At 47.3% G+C, this 20,495-nt stretch overlaps 1 protein-coding gene and 1 non-coding gene across 7 annotated transcripts in view; one reads left to right on the top strand and one right to left on the bottom strand.

The window, feature by feature from the left end:
• Nucleotides 1–20,495, top strand: part of ADPRM (ADP-ribose/CDP-alcohol diphosphatase, manganese dependent) — a 339,223-nt gene that overhangs the window by 179,553 nt on the left and 139,175 nt on the right. The gene's annotated exons all lie outside the window — the stretch shown is intronic.
• Nucleotides 525–604, bottom strand: LOC133081015 (small nucleolar RNA ZL8). The gene has a single exon (XR_009698691.1). It is a non-coding gene; the product is annotated as a small nucleolar RNA ZL8 (small nucleolar RNA).

The following is a 20,495-nucleotide window of genomic DNA, read 5'->3' as shown; positions in this document are numbered from 1 at the left end:
TAATGCAAGTGGTTGCTGTTTAGCTGTCAAGAAAAATGGGGACATAAAAGTCTTCTTGCAGAATGTGAGCCTGCATTAGACTGTAAAGCACAGCTGTTATCCTAGGACTCCTTCACTTCCTGTGTTATGTTCAGCGCTTTCCTTTTATTCTTGGTAGATTCCTAAGAAAGACTGAAAGGCAAGGAAAAGTTTTGAGTCCTTATATACGTCTTAAAACATCTGTATTGTTTCTCATATTCAATTTATGATTTAGATGGGTATAAAATTCCAGGCAGTAAGTTCTGGCAGTAAGTTTTCCCCCAGAATTCTGAAGGTTTTGCTCCATTATATTCCAGTGTCTGATGTTGCTTATAAGAGGCCTGTTGTGTTTCTGATTTCTTTTCCTTAGCATATAACCCATTATTTTTTCCTTTCTGGGTATTTTTATTTTTTAATTTATTTTTTAGTGTAGTTATATACCAATTTTACTTAAAAAAAAAGTCTGGGTGGGCAGGGGAGTTGCCACACAGGGTGGAGAGAAGCATAAGAGTAGATCAGGTGGTTTCAAAGCTCCTCAGAGAAACGCTCAGAAACTCTATTCCAATCAGGTCCTCATTACCTCTGGGTATTTTTAGAACCCTTTCTTTATCCCTGGGGTTCTGAAATTTCAAAACAGTGTGCCTTATTTGGCTTTTTATTACTCATCTTGCAGAGTATTTTATGGGCCCCTTCAATCTGGACACTTATTGGCTTTCAGTTCTGAAAAGTACTTTCCTATTATTTCCTTTGATGATTTCCTTTTCTTTATTTCCCCGGTTGTTTGAAAGTCCAATTATTTAGATATTGTATTTTCTGGAAAAAAAACTCTTTTCCTTCCTCCACTGTTTTCTACCTCTTGATCTTTTGGTCCATTTCTGGACTGTTTCCCCAACTTTATATTCTATTATTGAATTTTTGTTATCAAATGTTTTGATTTTCAAAAGTTTTCTCTTTGTTTTTGAAATGACCATTTGGGTAGTGTGCTGTTCTTTTTGTAATACGCAGTGTGTAGGGGCAGTATGTCCTTTCACTCCACTAAAGAGTCTATTTACAGATTTTTCTTCTACTCCTTCAGTCGTGTCTGAATCATCCAGGTTTCTTATTTATATTTATTTGTTTTGCTCTTTTTCTTTCAGAGGCCTTTCTCAAGTGTCTGGTTGTCCTTTGCTGGCCATGTCTTTTTAAGGTGGCAAAATATACTTAATGTAGGATTTACCATTTTAACTATTTTTTTTCAGTATACAATTCAGCGAAATTAAGCAAATTTACATTGTTGGGGAACCATCACTACTATCCATCTCCAGAACTTTTCCATCATCCCAAACTGAAATTACGTACCTATTAAACCGTAACTCCCTATTTCCCCCTCCCCCAGCTCCTGGTAACCATTATTTGACTTTTTTTTTTTGATGAATTTGACTATTCTAAGTACTTCATGTAAGTGGAATCGTACAATGTTTGTCCTCTTGCGTCTGGCTTATTTCACTTAACATAATGACTTTAAGGTTCGTCCATGTTGTAGCTGGTGTCAGAATGTTATACCTCGTAAAGGCTGAATAATAACCCGTTGCCTGTCTATACCACATTTTGTTTATCCATTCATCCGCTGATGGACACCTGGGTCGCTTCCATGTTTTACTTCTGTGAATGACGCTGCTGTGAACATGGGTGTACATATATCTGTTTGAGTCCTTGCTTTCAATTCTTTTCATGTATTTTTGAAAGTGAGACAGTAAAAAATTATTAGAGACTCTGTGTGTACATGTGTGTGCTGCTTGTCTGGGAGCTCCCAGTGGATGAAAGGGTGTCAAAATCACTGTCTGTTAGCGGATCCCAGGAAGAGCATATCCGTTCAAAGGTGTATCTGTGCGGCACAGGCTTTCTCTACATAGGGCAGGAGTATCGGAACATTTACAACATACAACACAGCACTTCACTCAATGCCTACAACTTATGGCGTGAATGGTGTGTGGGCGACATTCTTTCTCACCTTCCAGGTGTAATTTCCCTGTACTTTGGTATTTCTTTGATACTTGTGATTGTGATTTGGGAGGCCAGGGATGGGATGCAGAGGGAGAGAGATATACAATTATATGTTTGTGCTCAAGTTGCCTGGATTCTTGGAAATTCCTCTAATATATATATTTTCAGTCAGCCCTGGAAGTAGAGATCATATTTTATGAGCACCAGCTACTTATCTAACTGTGTAGATAGTTCAGGATTAAGCAAATGTTAGCTCCATCTCGGAATGTAGCGAGGACGCCTACAGGGAACAGAGTGGGAGGTGGTCTCCAGGAGGCTGGGATTCTGGCTCAGGCCCAGCCTCCACCCGTGTGGCCTGTTTTCAGAGGCTCTGCTCTGGCCTTTGCAGCCAGCAAGCTCTCCAGTCCAGTAGGTGTCCTATGGAAAAATTCACTTTTGAATTTTTATTTAAGTGGTCTTTTTTTAAAGTAAGAATAACTTCCATTGGAGCTTTTCTCACAGACAGGGTCATGATATCGTTATCTCGATGCCTGCTTCTGAGCAAAGCACAAGGATGAGGACAGAAGGGGTAGGGGGCAGAGCCTGAGCAGCTGGTGTTTGTTTCAGCCTCTTCCCAAGCCACTTCAGAGCTGTCAGAGAATAGGGATGAGGCATCACCATTCCCTGCACAGCCCCGGTGCGAGGCCTGAGGTGTGATGTGCGGATACGGAGGTGTGTTTGCGCTGGCTTTTATTTACTTATTTATTTATTAAAATTTTTTTTCTTTTTTTAAAAATAGATTTATTTTATTTATTTATTTATTGGCTGCGTTGGGTGTCCCGTGGCTGTGCGTGGGCTTCTCTAGCTGCCGAGGGCTGCTCACTGCAACGGCTTCTCTTGTTGCGGAGCACAGGCTCCAGGCGCTCAGACTTCAGTAGTTGTGGCACGTGGGCTCAGTAGTTGTGGCTCGCGGGCTCTAGAGCGCAGGCTCAGTCGTTGCTCTGCGCGTGTGGGATCTTTCCGGACCAGGGCTCGAACCCATGTCCCCTGCATTGGCAGGCGGATTCTTAACCACTGCGCCACCAGGGAAGCCCCTGCGCTGGCTTTTAAATGATGCTCTTTCTAATCTCACTTTTCTGCTGCTGGGGAGTTTATGTGAAATCAGTGCATGTCTACTTCAGTTTTGCTCCCATTGATGTTATCGGTATTCATTTATTTACTTTACACCTTTTTAGACGGATGATGTAAGATTTGGCAGTTTCTTTCTTGACGTCTTGCACTTTTGTCAGCAGAACGCCACCGGCCATCATTCCACAGTGGTGCTTGTGGATGTGTTTCAGAAACTGGTTGATGTCCTGTGAACCAGATTTGCATAAGCCTCTCAGTTTCTGCTAATGAGTGGAAGATGGTTCCCAGGGCCTGCTTTCACGGACAGCGATGGTTAAACCTCCAGAGGTCTGATAGCCTTATGTGGACACAGGCGGAAGCAAACTCTGCAGGCAGGCAGGAGAACTTCTGACAGTGTCTCTGCTTCCTTTGTCCTTTGGAACCAACCAGAAATCTGACATTTCTTCCAGGAAATGTCACATATTTCCCCATCAGGTGCTTCTTCACAATTCTTTCTTTTTCATTGCATTTTATTTTTCACTCAGATAAAATTTACCAACAGTGAATGCACAGATCTTAGCCTCATACTCTGATGGGTTTCGACAACTGTATCTACTCATGTAACCCACACCCCAGCAAGACAGAGAACATTTTCTTCATGCCAGCGAGTTCTTTGTGTCCCACCCAGTCAATCCGTGCCTCCCAGCCATCACCGCTCTGATTTCTGTCACCAGAGATCCGTGTTGCTGGGTCTAGAGTTTCACATAAATGCAACCGTCCATTGTAATCCTGCACTGCCCATCCCTCTGTGTCTGGCTTCTTTTGCTCACCCATGTAATTGTGTATATTAGCAGTTTGTTCTCTTTATTGCTGAGCCCTCGTCCACAATATTTTTTATCGTGGGATATACTACTTAAAAGGAAAACCCTTTCTCTACCCACAGAATACTTCTGCCACCAAATGGCTGGGTTCTCCCCTCCCATTAAACAGTTCTGACACCAGCTACCCAGACTCCGTACCGACTCTGTAAGGACCCAGTCCCACAAGACTGTCCCCCACGTCAGACACCAATTGCAAGTCCCAGGTGGTCACTCGTACTTCTGACCAACCATCTATAAATCAGGGGTTCCCACGACCCTCTCCTCAGGTTTGACAATTTGCTAGAATGGATAACAGAACTCAGGGAGACACTTATTTACGTTTACCAGTTTATTATAAAGGATATGATAAAGGGCACCGATGAACAGAAAACATCCTGCTAAGTGAAAGAAGCCAGGCACGAATGGCCACGTAATGGATGACTCAAATCTGCGTGAAATATCAGGAATAGGCAAATCTCTGCAGAGAGAAGGCAGCTTAGAGGCTGCAGGGACTTGGGGGAGGGGAGAATGGGGAGTAACTGCTTAATGAGTGGGGTTTCCATGAAATGTTCTGGACAGTGCGGATAATTGTTCAGTACTGTGAGTGTACTAAATGCCACTGAATTGTATGTATACTTTAAAATGGTTAAAATGGCAAATATTATGCCATGTGCATTTTACCACACGCACACAAAATATCCACCCCATTGCATAGGTGCGAAAACTGAGTCTCAGATACGCAAAGGCTTAATCCAGGTTCACACACAGAGAGCGCATCAGAGCTAGGGATTAATCCATGTGATTAGGCCAGCTGTACGCTAAGCGCTGAGAATACAGAAAATACAGAAATGAAGGGCGCAGACCTCTCCCTTTGCCTCCCCACTGAGCCTCCTTTCCTGGGCTTTACTGGTTTTCCCCTCTGCTTGGACTGGGCTAACAGGTGCAGGGCGAGCTCTGCACCTGCAAGCCACACCATCGCCACTGCATTCCTGGTGACAAGGCGCCCAGGCTGGTCGACTCCAGGCTGAGCTGGCGTGGTGGCACCAGGCACACGGAGACTCAGGCTGCTCTGGGCTTTGGCCCCAACCCTTCCGGATAGGACACAGCTCTGCCACGCCCTCCAGCCCCTATCCCTCCTCTGCCAGCTGGAAGGCTCTCTCCTGTCAGCAGGTGGTCACCCTGGAGGTCTTTGTTCTACTAATCCTAATTCTCTTGTAAGAACAGAAAGGCTGCCTCTGAAATTAGGCCGCCTGCCATGAGAGAAAGTTGGGTGGGCATTTGCTCAGCAGCAGACATCCACTGCTCAGTGCTTCTGTCCTAAAAGCTTTTTTGTGTTCTCTTCCCTTTTGGGCTCAGTGACTTAATCCTTCTGGATTTTTGTCCCCGGTACCCTTAACTCCTGGAGCCTTGTGAGGCTATAAATCACTGAGAATCCTGCAGAAAGGAAGCAGAAGGGCAGAGTGCGAAGTTGAAATAACTAAGTCTTTATCACCAAGTCCCACCCTCCATTCCGTCCCAACTCTTTTCCATCTTATTCCATCTGAATTTTCCTGCGTATGTATCACCTCCCTTCCAGTCTGTCCTCCGGACCTGTGAAGTTGTCCCCAAGGGCTGGACTCAGCATGAGAAGGGAGGAGTTGGGATTTATCTACAAGGGACCACTCTGCCCTTGAAGGTCAAGAGTCTTCCAACTGGGACAAAGAAGCAGGGGCTTGGAGAAGGGTCCCCCTTTGTGCTTGGGCCCTTGGCTCCCTCTCCCAGACAGGCAGGGTCCCATCCACGTTCCTCGGTGCCACTTTCATCTTTTTCCCACATACTCACACTCAGCAAAGGAGGAATCTTCCTGCAGTATAGAGCTCACTCCCCAAGAGGAGACCCTGTGGGCAAGATGCTTTATAGCTGACGTCTAGATATCAGACCCACTGTAATTACGGGAGAGGAGCTGGACGTGTCTTCCTCTGTCCAGATAAACCAGAAAGCTCTGATGAGACAAGATAATGAGCTCACAGAGTTTATCAGGAGGAGAAGTGTGAGACTGCTGTAGTGTCGTAGGCTCGCGCAGAGACCAAACCTGATAGACTGTGCGGGAAAATGTCCAAGCCAGTCCTAGCCTTTAGTTCACACCCAGCGATATTGGTCCCTTTGTTCACTTCCCGATGGATGTATGGATTTTATCAATGCTAAGTAGACAGAACCTGGCTCTGTTCAGGGGGAAATCCCATGGATACATTGATTTCCTCCTGACCCAGAAAGAGGGACTTTCTGGGTGCAGCAGTTTGTACATCGTAATTTCCCTGCTCCTGGAGGCCAAAGATCCAGTGAGTCCTTTCTGAAGGTGACTTCTTTGCTCTTTCTCAAAATGCCCAAGCCACACAGCCTCCTCTCAGATTTCTAAGCGAGGGGTGGGCTGCTCTGAGTACGAGCCCAGGCACCCCTCGCAGCACATGAAAATTTGATCCGTGCACTAAAGACTGTCTTGCTTAATGCAGTCGGGCCCTTTGTCCGCAAGAGCTAATACTCTTTTGGGAAATGCCGTGACTTAAGCTGAAATGTCAGGGAAGGGGAGAGGGTGGAGAGGGAATGCAGACCTCTGCCATCCAACCTGCTTTCTCCAGCCACTTAATAACTTGGCTAAAAGCCACAATCATTACAGAGCCATGAGCCAGGCTCCAGCCCCTCGCTGTCTTCCCAAGCAATCAACAAGATTTAGTAAGCCACCGGTTGGAATTTATGTCAGTTAAAAAGTGTGGTTTCTTAGACCAGTCCTACAGAGACCGATTACAGAGACCTGGGCATTTGATTAGCTTCCATTTGGAGACCAGGAGGTTGTGGATGGAGCCAGCTGTTAGGCCTTCCAAGTGCGTACCTAGAAAAAGTAGGCACTTAGCACACGACCCGCTCACCTCCATGTTGTCCTCACTAAACGCGACTCTTCCATCATTTCATAGCACTTTTTTTTTTTTTTAATTTATTTATTTTTGGCTGCGTTGGGTCTTCCTTGCTGCGTGCGTGCGTGCTCTCTCTAGTTGCGGCGAGCGGGGGCTACTCTCCGTTGCGGTGCGTGGGCTTCTCATTGAGGTGGCTTCTCTTGTTGCGGAGCCCGGGCTCTAGGCACGCGGGCGTCCGTAGTTGTGGCTCACGGGCTCTAGAGCGCAGGCTCAGTAGTTGTGGCTCACGGGCTTCGTTGCTCCGCAGCATGTGGGGTCTTCCCGGACCAGGGCTTGAATCCTTGTCCCCTGCATTGGCAGGCGGATTCTTAACCACTGCGCCACCAGGGAAGCCCATAGCACTTTTTTTTTGATGGAGCTGTGATTGAGAGGAAGGAGAACCGTCAGAGCCTCTTAAATGTTGCCAAACTTTTTACATTCATTATTTTTATAACAACTTCATGAAGTAGTTATGATTATGCCTCATTTTTCACACGAGGAAAATGAGGCAAGGCCACCTTCTCCCTCAACGGGAGTTGAGAGTAAGCCCCATGCGCGCGGCATCTAGGATCTCACCTTCCCAGGAGACCTGTCAACCATCGACAGGGCCTGGGGAGGGGGCTTCAGACTCTGGAGTAAGACCTAGCTTCCCCTAACCTCCTCCTGTCCGGTGACAGGATCCAGAGTGAGCCCCTGACACCCAGACTTCTCTGGGTTCCAGCACTTTTGGCCCCGCTACTACTGCCTTGAGTCCTTCACACTAATCTCGTGTCTTCCTTTCTCTGTTCATGTCCACCATATACAAAGCCCCAGATTCCCCGATCTTACCTCTGGCTCATGGAATCCCTAAAGCAGTCCCACATCGCTACTGTACTGCGATTGTATCTCCCACCCCTCCCCGACTCATGGAAACTGTCTACTGTAACTTCTGGAATTCCAGGTTCATCTCAGCAAAATCCTCTATATCCTCAGCATCTTTTCTGGGTCGGAGGGGTCCCCTCATTCTTCTTGCTCTAATGGGAACCTGGCTCTCGCTGAGGCCAGTTCCCTCTGCAGCTCTCTCACTGATGACTGTGTCTCACTCGTCCTTCTCCCTTGTACCTCTGGGCCTCCTGGTTTCTCGTGTCTGCTTCCAGACCAGCCTTCCTTCCACAGTCATTAAGACCCTCCTGTTTTATTCTCCTGCTGTCAGGCTACATCAGTCCCAACCCTTTAGCGCTACTTTCCCCTGCCAGCTCCTCTGGTCTCGCCTCTCTTTTCTTGACAGTTTTGTGTCCTGGGTGGCTGTTTCACTCTCTCCAACACCAGTCCCATCTTAATTCTTGGTGATTTCCACATACTTTCAGGTAATTCTCTTAGTTCTTAAATTCCCCTCCTCCTCCAAGCTTATATTCCACTCTCCTTTGGCAGTTCACCCTCATGGCCTTGTCATGACCAATCATTGCCACGTTCCATACTCTCTGCTTCATACAACTCTCTCTGACCACCACCTGTTTTTCAACCCACTCCATCTAAATAGTATCTGATTCTGGCGATCGTTCAGTCTCACAGAGACGCTCAATGCATTGATCCCACCACTTTTCCCCTGCTCATACCCTTTAGATGTTACTGCTTCCCTCCCATCTGGTTTAAATTCCATGGTTGAACATTATTTTTACTCCCTTGCATGTGCCCTTGACAACCTTGTCGTTTTTACTTTGTGTTACTGGCCCTGCTCTATGCCTGCACCCATCAGCTGACTATGACTGTTAGATAAAACCACAATCACAACAAAGCTGAATCTCTTTTGTTTTGATGCATAACTACAAACTTAGTGCTGCCAGCAGTCCTATCATATTTCCCTGGTCGCTCACTCGCCTTCTCTCCAAGATTCTATTTTACACCTTCTCTTACCTCGAAATCTCCCAAACTTCCTCACCTATCCACACTCTCAGATAGGACCTTGCTGCCTCTCTCACTGGGAAAATAAAGCAATAGGAAGAGGGTTTTCTCAGGCTCCCACCACCAAATCTACTCACTCCCCAGCATCCGTACCATATGCTCTGCCTTCTTGCCTGTGTGTATAGAGGACCTGCCCGTGAGCTCACACATGCCAATCATGCCCTCGCACATTCATCCTGTCGCTTCCCCTCTACTCTGTGACATCACACCAGCAACCTGGCCCCTCTCTTTCCAGCCTCACTCTCCCCACTTTCTACTGGATCATTTTCATTAGTAGACAAACCTACTGTAATTTGTTCTATCTTAATGAGAAAGCCTCCTGTTGACCCCATGTTCCCTACCAGCTACCACCTACTTTCTCTGTTCCCTTTTGGATTGAGCAGTAACCTTGAGCAGAACATTTTTGTTGGAATGATTGGGGCAAAGCCTAATTGGAGTGGGTTTAAGAGAGAAAAGGAGAAGAGGCATTGAAGCCAGTGGGTCTAGACTATTCTTTCAGGGAGTTTCCTGCGAAGGGGGGCAGCAGACCTCTCTTATACCAGCAGTCAAAGTTAGTTGACATTTAGTGAGTTAAAGTTACAGGAAATGAAGCCAGGAAAGTAGGCTAATATTGATCTGACGCTCGCTAGAAGCCAGGCATGTTCACAGGACCGAGTGGCAGATGATTGTAGAGAGATACAGAAGTTTGTCCCTTCTCTCAAAGAGCTCTGGCCGAGCAGGAGAGACAGTGAGGTGAACGGGATGGCTGGGGGCTTGATGGCTGCTAACAACCAGACAGGGGCCTTGCTCTGTCTTTATCTGCCCGAGGACCTCAATTTGCAGCCACTTGGCTTTCTCAGCTCTCACCCTGTTTCCTTCTTAACCTCACCGGAGCTGGACCACATCTTGTCAGACAGACCATGTGTGGGACTCACCTAAGGGCAGACCTGGCTCTGTGTGAGACGGAGCAGCCTCCTTCCTCCAGCTCTTAGGACTCCGATCTTGGATTCTTATGGTGGGTTTGGCTGCACTGGTCTCCTGGTGCTGTCTCATGGGAGGCCAACCAACCACCTCCAGCCGCCCTCTGAGGCTGTTAAGAATATCCTTCTCCATCCAAGGAATGGGACCAGCTCTCTATACCTGTCAGTCTCAACCCCACACCTGTTGCAACACAGACAGATGCTATCGACACACCTGCGCCCACCCTACATCCTGGCTTTAACTGTCCAACTTCCTCGCTCCCTTCAAAAGCATATCGGAATACAAGTGACTGAGCATAATACAAAGTTATTCCAAGGAGAACTTTGGTGCTGCTCTGATTAGTTTTAAAAGTAAAGTACTTGTAAGCACTGATTCTCTAACCGCCATTAGTAACTTATTAGTAGCATCCGACATTACAAGGAGTCAGGACAATCCCTGCAGTTGAAAAGTGCAATTGCACAGGCAGCTAAGTGCGAGCAGGGGCCAGGCGGATTGCTCGAGTGGGTGCAAGGGCTGGGTGAGGACTGTGGCAAACTTGAGAGCCTGTGTCCGTCAGCAGGGGCAGAAGACCGCTCTCCTCCAGTCTGTCGCTACAGCTCAGATATGACCCATCTTCTACGTTTTCAGAAGAAGCTGGGAGTTCAAATTTTAAGGGGAACCTTCTGATTTTTAAATACTGAAATGTAAGTCAAAACCTCCAGAAACACTGTCCATGACAAACAAAATACAACTGCAAGATGGGTTTGGTCCGTGAGCAGATATCCTGCTCTCCTGCTCGCCTACGTCTGGGTCTGTGCGTTCCCAGCTCGGCCTCCTCGCTGTCTCTCCAGCTCTGTGTCTGTCTGAGACCTCGCACAGCTGCCTTCCCAGGCCCATATTTCAGCGCCACGCCCTGGAAACCAGGCGTCACCCCTGCTGTCAGAGGAGGGGCTCCTACGTCACCGGAAGCAGAGGGACACGAGGGGAGAGTGAAGGTGGTGCTTTTCATAATTAACACCCTCATGGGTCACTTGCCCCATGAGGGACATGGTGGAAGACTGAATCACGGTGACATTTCCAGGGCACGGAGAAACCAACTCAGGAACCGCCGGCTCAGCTCTGCCATGAGCTTCAGGATTTCTTGTGATCCGAGTGCAGGCTGATGGTGGCACCTGTGTCAGCATAACAGCCTCTGCAGGTGGCGGGGACACCACCTGGTGTGGCCTGGGGCTCCATGCTGCTGCGGGGGCCAGCTGGCCCGGGAGGCAGGGAGTCCAGCGGCCAGGGCCTCAAGACGCATCTCCAAGGCCAGCTGCACTTCACCTGGAGTCACAGGGACACAGAATGGGCCCAGAGGGGCTTCGGAGAGGGTGGCTCACCTCCCCCTACACCTCCCCCACTGTCCTGCCGCCACCAGCCGACGCATCAGCTGGGACTGAGCGGGCACTGGGGTTTGCTTTTATTTGTGGGGGGAGACAGTTTGTTTTCGGTTGGGGGGCAGGCCTGCACATCAAGCTGCTCTCCTCTTTTAAAGAAAGAGAAAACAGTTAGGCGTTGATGCGTTTGCTGAGAAATGGAATCTCTGATCCCTAAACAGAAACTCCATGAGCTCGGGGAATATTCCTTGTGAAATCACGAGGTTCAGCACAGTGGCTGGCACATAGTTCAAGAAGTATTGTTGAATGGACAAAAGAAAGAAAGGAAGGGAGGGAGGGAGGAAGGAAGGAGGGAAGGGAGGAAGGAAACGAAAGAAAGGAAAGAAGAGAGGGAAAGGGCGAGGGAGGGAAGCAGGGTAGGGGTGGGGTCTGTGGGAGTTGACCCCGGATGTGAAGCCCTGTGGAACGTATGATAAAGACTATTTTGTTTTGAGGGGGGGCGGGTGTTGAATACCAGCTCAGGCCATTCTCTTATACCAGCGACACAGAGAAAGGGGGAAGGGAAAGCCTGCGCAGAATTATATATGTATTTTTACTGCTGAGCAATTAGGCAGTCTCCTTTCTGTTAAAATCCATAATTTCCCTCCCATCTGGAAAGAAGTGGTTTCAGTAATGTGGCAGTTTCGATTTTGAGCCAGAGAAGCCATTTAGGAACAGAAAAATGAAACACTTCTTTAAGAATGACCATACCATTTCAAGCCCCAAATGATCACATTAAGGGTTTAGTTAATATTACACCTGCTCTGAAAAGGGGAGAAAAAGGCAGAACGACTTGTCACGCAGTCCTGCTGAGTGGCCAACCAGTGGGTGCTGTGAAGCCGGCTTTCTCTTCAAGGCGGTGGGCGATGGTTGCTGAGCGTTGCCGCAGCTCCCTGCAACGTGGATGTTTCTGGAGCTGAATGAACAGAGGGCCTGCGTTTCTCTGGCTACTGAACTCAAAGCACAGACCGGGTTCTCTCCACTTCATCTCACTCATGGGTACCACAACTCCAGAAGCAGTAATGGCACCATTTATTAGCAAGTTTCATGCACCCTTTCCACCTAGAGAAGGGACTGCCATTTTGTCCTGGGAAGGAGAGTATTATATTCTTTTCTTCTCATGCAAAGCCCTCAGCGATTTGCTCCTTCTCTTCATCCAGTGGATGGTGTGGGCTTATCTTCCACTTGCCCCCAAAGCAGTCCTCCAGGCAAACCGCAATGAACCTAAGGGCTGCTGTAGGAGGGAACTATTTTCTCCCTCGTCTCACTGGAAGCAAACTTCCATCCTTCTCTCCAACCTCATTGCTGTTTCTTCTCCGCGGAGGAAGAGCGACATACCCAAACGCTAAAAACGGAGAAAGTCTGCCTGTGTAGTTCAGTTTCCTTCTTGCTTCTCTCTTGGATCCTGGCTTGTGTCCATCCTTTTTTCTCCATGCCCTGCCACCCTCCGCAGTGTGTGATGGGAAGAGTGGGGGAGAAGGAGACCTAAAGTTGAACTGGAAGGTATTTTCCATGGGGGCGGGGTAATTATTATGGAGTAAGGACAATGTGACTCACTACTAATAGACTTAATGTCGTGGTTCCCATCTGAATTTGTCTAAGTTGATTCAGACTTTGAAGGAGAGGGGAACACAACATTTCAGATTCAGAAAGAGAAAAGGGAAGTGATAGAGTCAAAGAAAGTATGGACAAGGGATTAGAAGGAACACCAGGAGAAGCTGCTTGAACTAGTCTGTGTGGCAATAGGAGAGCACTCTGCCTGAGGGATCGAGGAGGGGTTCTTGGTAAATATGGAGGCACCATTTGTCTTTTTTTTTTTTTTTCAATCAATAATTTGTATTTATTTATTTACTTTTGGCCATGCGGCATGCGGGATCTCAGTTCTCCGACTAGGGATCGAACCCGGGCCCCCTGCAGTGGAAGCGCTGAGTCCCAGTCACTGGACCACCAGGGAAATCCCCACCATTTGTCTTTTGCATCACTGAGATCGCTGGGCTGGGTACGCGTGTTGATTGTTGAACACTCCTCCCTGAACTTCATTTCACTCTGACCTTCCTTCCTCCCTGCTCACCCTTTACTCTTAGGCTATACCCTTAAATAGTTGGTTCTCAGTAAATGGGAACACTCAAAGGCTTCTAAGTAAAAATTTCAGGGCATGTCTATTTTCCTTCATTAGCTGCAAAATAAACACATTTTCGTGGTCCTGCAGTTCAGGGGCTGCTGGGCTGGTGTTTACACATGTGGTGAGCAATGCTTCCCTGGCTCTCCCTCTGAATGCACTCCACCACCCTTCCTCTAGCCAGTCAGGGTGCATTGGAAGTACCTGCAGAGCTTTCACAAGCTACAGATGCTTTGGGCCCCGCCCCAGTTCATCTAAATCAGAATCTCTGGTGATGGAGCATTGCAGGCATTGACATTTACTAAAAGCTTCCCAGGATTTTCTGATGGATAGTCAGGACTGTGAACTACTGATCTAGGCAGACGCAAGCCCCCTGATCCGTTAACCCTTCACCAAGTTAAATAACCAATCCTCCCTAAATGGAAAATTCCTGCAAATCTGGAGACGTTGTCAGTAGTGTTAGAGACAGTGATTTCTTTCTCTATCCCAGAGTCTTCCAGCTGTAGGATAAGTTGAAGTATCCTTTATCAGAATGGACGAACTCAGGGAGGGCCGGGGCAGTGATGTCTGGGCTTGTCTGCTGGGCCCCCTTGACCTCTGGCTGCTTGGACAGCTCACCCTCTCTAAAGAGGGCAGTGTTGCTACCTAGAATCAGGATGGGAATTCCAGCCAATCTTTGGCAGTGAAGTCCCAGGGGAACAGCTTCTGCCACGTGCACACCACTGTGAAGATCCCTCTGGGCCAATACTTCATGTCTGCCTGCATTTGCTCTCACATACTTTAGACCCCATCTTCACCTGGAGAGAGGTCAAAAGTGACGTGCTGGGTATTGTGAATCTGCTTCAATCGTGGTGGGTTAAGTTTCACTGGGAGAAGATTTCAGGGTTCAGCACTGTCTTTTATAACCTAACCAATTCTAAGCCCCAATGAATCAAAGACCTGTTAAGCTCTGCCAATGGGCTCGGCCCCCACCCGTGCCCTTCAGTCACTCAAAGTCGAGGTTCAGACATTTGTCTTTATTCCTTCTGTTCAAATAGGACATTCCCCACTCTCCAGTCTTGCGGGCATCTGTCCAGGTGAGCACTGGAGCCCACAGGTAGGGTTGTTAAGGCTTCTTAGGCAAGAGGGCAAGCTCACCTTTTCTCCTAAGCTACAACAGCCTTTTCACTCACAAGAGTTGCCAGTTTTCTGCTTCTACAGTAACCAAATGAGCTTGTCCTATGCTCAGGACAAGTTGTAATTCATCAAATCCACTCATACCCTTTTTCCATTGCTTTTTACTCAGACAAAGGATGCGGCAGAGAGGTTATTAAATCCTTTTCTAGGGGTGAAATACATAGAAAGGCTGTGTGATTCCGTAATGCACTCCAAGAATATAAGTAAATTTGCTATGCTTGATCTCACTGTTATGAAGCCAAATTTGCCACTCTTTATAATACGCAAAAAATATATTCAGCACACACAGCCCCTAATAGTCCCTGCTGCTCCCAACAATAGGAATTGAGCTTCCTGCTTTAGCTCATATTTTTCTGAATAAGAGGAAAAGTATGGACAATTTTCTGCCTCTTCCTCCTGTGTCTGGAATTTTAACCACATCTGCAGAAAGTTTTTCAGTGTTTCTCCCCCAGAGTTCAGAGTTTCTACTGGGCCATCATATTTTTCCACATTTGATGGTACAGGAAGTCCCACTTTTAGATACAATGCAGATGCGAAAACTGTGTCTTAGAAGCGACTTGCTTTTAGGTGAAATTATAATGGCATGTTTGACGATTTTGGCTTTGTTTATTTAGACATTAAAGAAATAATCATAATGGCTTTTGTTTATTGAGCACCTAATACGTGCTAGGTTCTGTGCAAGACCCTTCACTGCATTAGTTCATGGAATTCTCACAATAAACTTGCAAGAGGAACATTATGATCTCAACTTACAGATGATAAGTCCATATTAAGAGGGATCAGGTTTCACGCTCAAGATCAGAACTGAAACTAACTCAATCAATTTATGAACTCATTTGATTGAAAAGTTCATGTGGAAAAAATAAAACACATAAGAATAGCCAGGACAAATCTGAAAAAGAAAAACATGACCATAGAGGGGCTCTACCACGTGTCTGGTGTATATCAGTAAGAGGAATATTGACTAATACTTTGAAATGTTATCTCACCACCAATAGCAATGGAAAAGGGAGCACATCTCTTCCCATCTCTGAATTTCAGTTGTGTCATCTCTAAAATGAGAGGGTTAGAATCAATCCAGTCCAAGGGTCCTCACAGCATTCCATGCCTCCGTTCCCACTTCAAGCCCTGCCGCAGGAGGGCAGAAACCCAGCTCGAGGTAAAGGGGCCGGATTCCAAAGTTGTCCGTTGGGTGTAACCACCTATTAGGTCTCCCTCCACAACAGGCTGACTCTTCTGTGGCTGGATCTCCACTTCCATTGCTTGGTCTTCCTTTCTGTTCAAGGACCAACACTATAGTGCTTTCATTATTTTCATTATTGAGGCTTTTTTTTTTTTGCCTGGTCATGTTTTGCTTTTTTAGAGTTGTCCTTGCTATTCTTATACGTTTTATTTTTCCACATGAACTTTTCAGTCAAATGAGTTATGGCCCCAAATGTTAACAGTGGCAAGGCTGAGAAACCCTGTGCTAGATAAGGAGAGTGGAGGGATGGGAAGAAGAGTTTAGCAGAGAAGAGAGGGAGGAGAGCAGAAGAGAGAAAACTGCAGTGGGAAGCAGGGGCCCCCCAGGCCCCTAAAGTGGGGGGTGGCTTTGAGAGAAAGAATATCTTCTCCTGCTAGGAAATGCACTTTCCTTTATTCCAATTATATTTCTGATAAGAGAGGACTTCTGTCTTGACTAAGAACTGATGGAAAATACATCTTCCGCTTACAAAATTATTCATCTGATGGGATGGGGAGAATGTCCCACAGACTTGCTTATGGCTCCAAACATTTCAAGTCTTGTTTTTCCTCCACTGTCCTTGTACTTTGTGCTTTGTCTGTTGTGAGATGCAGGGCATGTTCCTATGGTGGCATAATTCTATCCCTGCACCCTGCTGTACAAAGTCAGGACCTGGGTGATGCCACAGTGAACAACAGGGAAGCCGTTCCCGTGTCAGGATGGCTAGCAACAACTTTACTGTATATGGAAGTGATTGTAAACCACATACTTATATCCCACAAAACCCCAAATGTAGTCCCAACTCAACTTACCCTTAACTGTCTCCCCACTTGTACTCATGGCCATCCCAGTGCCACCAGATATGAGAGGAGTTGTGGAGAAGTCAGGGTAGAAAGAAACAGTGATTTTAACCAACTGAGCTAAAAATATTTGACTTTTGCAAATTTCACAATAACAAGTGACTATGTAAAAATATCACTAGGTTCCTCCCAGGAACTTAGACGGGGCCTGTGGGTGAGGGACAGGTGAGGAACATTGGAGCTTAAACTTATTTAGCATCACAGTAAATACACCTTGGAGGTAGTCTCTGCCTACCCTGCTCCTCTGGTCCTATGTCATATAAGAAAGTATTTGTGAATAAGGGAGAGTGGCATTTTAGTTTGAAACTTTCAACCAGGAGTCCAGTTTGTGCGGCGGATATACACATAAGACCTAGACCTTGTCTTAGATTTGCCCATTCATCACAGGTGATAGAAGAATGTTCTCCAGATTTCTCTTGGTCCTGAGTTGAGGCGTCTGAAGCGTCACCGAGAGTAGAGTCTGTCAGGATTGCCAGAGATCACCATGGTGGACCCCAGGGCGACACAGCAGTGGTATTCAGGGTAGATGCAGCCAGAGTCAGATAAAAAGGATGGAAAGTGCCCCAGAATCTCTTGGTGGAGGAGAGTGGAGATTGTGCTATAATAAGAATTGGTCTTTGTCCCAGGTTCCTGGCACAGAGCTCCTAAAACCCTTGGAATTTCCTGAGTGACAAGCTTTAGAAGAACATCTTTTCTTATTCATAATGAGGCCCTTTCAACCACACCTGAGTTTATGCTGATAAAGTGGCCCTTGGAGGAGGGAGGAGACTGGTTCCCGGAGGAACCAATGACTGATTAGTGGGTGGGAATTTTCAGCCCCATCCTGGGACCTCCAGGGGGTGGAGAGGGGCTGGGGATTGAGTTATTCACCACCGGCCAGTGATCTGATCAATCATGCCTGTGTAGTGGAACTGCCATAAAAACTTTAAACGGAGGGGTTCAGGGACCTTCTGGGTTGCTGAACACATGGAGGTGCTGGGAGGGTGTTGCCATGGAGAGGGCGTGGGCCTCCACGCACACCTCCCCCGTACCTTGCCCTGTGCATCTCTTCCGTCTGGGTGTTCCAAGTTTGCATCCTTTACAATAAACAGGTAATAGTAAATGAAGAGCTTTCCTGAGTTCTGTACGCCACTCTAGCAAACTATCAACCCCCTGATCTATAGCTGGCTTTTCAGGAGTATGGGAGGCCTGGACTTGTGATTGGCACCTGAAGTGGGGCCAGTCTTACGGGACTGAGCCCTTAACCTTGGGGTCTGTGCTAACTCTGGGTGGTTAGTGTCAGAAGTGTTGTGGGTATAGAAAGGAAACAGTTTTTCCCATCTAGGGATCGTACAAGGGCCTAGCCTGATGAGGCCCATGGAAATTAATCTTCCCTAGGAGAACTTGCTGGCTTCCAGTGGCCAGGGCCAGGCCTCTGGTTGGTGCTAAGAGCACAGATAGAGGACCAGGAAAGGATCAGCCTGCAGGAGACTAAGACTGACCGATTCCCCTCATCCTCACCAGTATAAGGCAAGTCACAAAGATGACCTCGCTGCTGCTGCTCACCTGTGGCTGGCGTGGCCACACAATGCCCCAGGGAGCTTAGAGTTGGTTGGGGAAAATGAAAGGAAGGTACTGAGAGGAAGGGCTTTGTTATATTTTAAATCAGACTGGGAATGAGTTAGTGATCTTAGATTTAATTTTAAAAAATCACATTGGAATACAAAAACTCTGAATGAACTATATTTTTTTACCTGCTCCAGGGAAGACTGGGTGCTCAGCCCTAGAAATTAAAGAAGATTATTTCTTTCTTTTTCTTTCTTTTCTTTCTCTTTCTTTCTTTCTTTCTCTTTCTTTCTTTCTCTTTCTCTCTTTCTTTCCTTCCTTCCTTCCTTCCCTCCCTCCCTCCTTCCTTCCTTCCTTCTTTCTTTTCATATTGAAGCCTGGGATTCTTCAAATATTGATTATATCTGTTAAATAACAAGCTGCCATTGTGCTACAGATATTTCTTACTTAGTGCCTTCTTCCTGCTGTCTCCCTGGCCCATAGCTGAGTTTCTCCGTGGAGACTGAGGGGATTGAGGAAGCAGGAGGGGTGATGTTGGAGTTCTAGGTGCGCAGGCGTGGTGAATGCCGCGGTGGGCAGCACCGGAGAGCTGCATGTTGTGACCTGGTCCCAGGAGAGGGTGACGTCTTCACGCAGTGCTGGGCTCTGCCTGGAGCAGATCCTTCTCCCCTTCACCACTGTTCGCTTCAAGCCCTGCCCTGAAACAAAGGTGAGGATGGGCAGGATTCGAAGCCTCTTGTCCCTGGGAGGGGAAGCTGCTCTCTGCAGGACAAAGAGTAGACTCTTTGGGTCTAAGCCACTTCTTCCAAGCAGGAAATGAGCCTTTCACATGGGGATTTATGTTCTTCAGAATTCAATATAACATAGCAATTCCGGCTCGTCTCTGATGGGAGGGTTTTAAGAAATTGTGCCCACTTGCACCTCACGAAAAATGCAAGTGGGTTGCATGATGAACCCTGAGTGCTGAGAGACATAGGTCCTACCTCCAGAAAAAATCAGATTTTCTCTGGCAGTGTCCAGGCAGAACAATTGCATTTGGCTTTGAGAGGAAGCGGGAAGGCCTTCTTAGGACAGGACAAAGATTCCTGAATAGGAGTCTCTCCGTGGGCTCAGAAAGGAGAGACTTGGTGGGGTTCAGAAACAGGGAGAACAGGTGAACACACTATATTTTCTTTGGGAGTCTATGTGACTCTTGCCCCCCGGCCAGAGCCTCTGGTCCAGAAACAGAGCTTCTATTCTGCTCGCTGCCTGGAGATCAGAGCCGAAGGCAAGGTGGGAGGAACGGTTTTATTTCACTGAATGAATATACTTTCTAATTTCCTGTCACCCTGGGGCCTTTGGGGAACCTCGCGAGCAGTCGGAGGGAGTCGTATGGATTCTGGAAGCTGTGCACGCTGTACTCATAAAGCAGAGCAGAGCACACCGCCCTTTCCCTCTGCAAGGAGCACGGGGAAGCAGCTGCAGCCCTGGTATTTGGCCACTGAGATGCGTGGAGAACACTCATGCTTTACAAGTGAATCTTAAGACAGCGGCGTGGAAAAACTTGCGCGGCTGTGCCTTGCGCCTGCCAAGGATTTGTATGTAGAAGACAGGCTGGCAGCTCCAGGGGAAGTGGCTGGGTGCGTCAGTATGGGAGGGGGGCTTGGATCAGGGAATGGGGAGAACTGGGGGTGATTCCCGGCTCCACCCTCTGTTGCTCTGGGAGCTGAGGCCAATGTCTACACCTCTTGTACCTTGGTTCCCTCATCTGTATGCTTTATCCATTCAACCCATGTTTACTGAGCCCTTGTCTTTGCCAGGCCTTGCCAAGTGTCAGGGACACCGAGAAATAAGGCACAGCTCTTGGCTTCCAGTTGTGCACCCACTGGTGGGCCAGGCGACACAACTTCTAAGACCTTTCTAGTCATACACTATTTGCTCTGTGCTCTGATTGAAAAACCCTCCTGAGAATACCCTCGCTCTCCAGGTGTTTGGCCCCAGTGCTTCCTTCTTTATCCTTCCAAAGCCCCCTCCCAACCCCATCAGATTCCCAGGGACAGGGACCCCTGCCCTTCCCATCTCCCACCGACTGTGTTTCCTTCATGCCATTGCTGAGTCTGTGCGCGCTGACGGGACAAACTAATCCCAGCCAAGGTATTTGTTATTGATTTGCATGCTTACACATTTAATCTGCCATTCCTTTCAGGTAACATTTGCCTATTAACAGCAATTTCTAGCACATTGACCCCGATATTGATCGCAAGAAGGATTTGACGGTGCTTGAAAACTCTTTAGTTACAGAGAAGAAATAAAGGGAAGGCAAGTGTCAGAGACTAATATGATGGATTCGAGTCTGAGCGATTCAAGAAGAATGGCAATATTAGCTGCTATGGGGAACTGAGTGGGAGAATCGCTTTTTTAAAAA

Source organism: Eubalaena glacialis, chromosome 19, assembly GCF_028564815.1.
Source record: "Eubalaena glacialis isolate mEubGla1 chromosome 19, mEubGla1.1.hap2.+ XY, whole genome shotgun sequence".
NCBI lineage: Eukaryota > Metazoa > Chordata > Mammalia > Artiodactyla > Balaenidae > Eubalaena > Eubalaena glacialis.
Note: the sequence above shows the minus strand (reverse complement) of the source record. Positions and strands in the feature narration are given on the sequence as shown.